Below are 734 nucleotides of genomic sequence, written 5' to 3'. Positions count from 1 at the left end.
AGAAAGAAAGAAAGAAAGAAAGGAAAGAAAGAGAAAGAAAGAAAGAAAGAAAGAAAGAAAGAAAGAAAGAAAGAAAGAAAGAAAGAAATTACATATAAAGTAGACTCCACATCCAATGTGGAGCCCAACACAGGGCTTGACCTCATAGCCCTAAGGATCAAGACCTGAGCTGAGATCAATTGTCAGACACTCAACTGACTGAGCCACTCACGTACCCATATATTTCTATATTTTATTAAAATTGCAGCAGATAGTGCTCACTTCTGCAGCACTTCTACTAAAATTGGAATGATACAGAGAAGATTGGCATGGCCCCTGCCCAAGGATGACATGCAAATTCATAAAATAGTAGCAGATAATTTATACTGTCATTTTTTACTCACCATTGATTCAAAATTAGAATAGCTATACATCTACTACTAGCTCTTACTAAAGGCTCAACAATAAATAAGTTGAATGATTCAAAATCAAATTTTTTTAAAAAGTATTTTATGACATTTTGGTATTAGTTTTCTTTATAATTTTATAAGCTTTGTTTCATGTATTTAAAAAGATTATTCTGAAAATCTGTTCTGGTTAGCTACAACTGGGTAACAAATTACTCTAAAATTTATCCACATACAATGACCATTTTATTTTATATTGATTTTGTGGATCAGAAATTTGAGAAGGGCCCAGGTAAACAGATGTCATATATGATCCTTGATGTGGTTACAGTTCACTGTTGGCTGGGG

General features: G+C 32.8%; 1 non-coding gene across 1 annotated transcript; it reads left to right on the top strand.

The window, feature by feature from the left end:
• The first annotated feature begins 253 nt into the window (after positions 1 to 253).
• LOC140642087 (U6 spliceosomal RNA) lies at positions 254 to 361 on the top strand. The gene has a single exon (XR_012038654.1). It is a non-coding gene; the product is annotated as a U6 spliceosomal RNA (small nuclear RNA).
• Positions 362 to 734: the final 373 nt, after the last annotated feature.

Source organism: Canis lupus, chromosome 10, assembly GCF_048164855.1.
Source record: "Canis lupus baileyi chromosome 10, mCanLup2.hap1, whole genome shotgun sequence".
NCBI classification, from domain to species: Eukaryota; Metazoa; Chordata; class Mammalia; order Carnivora; family Canidae; genus Canis; species Canis lupus.
The sequence above is the reverse complement of the archived record's forward strand: the minus strand, read 5'-3'. Positions and strand labels throughout refer to the sequence as shown.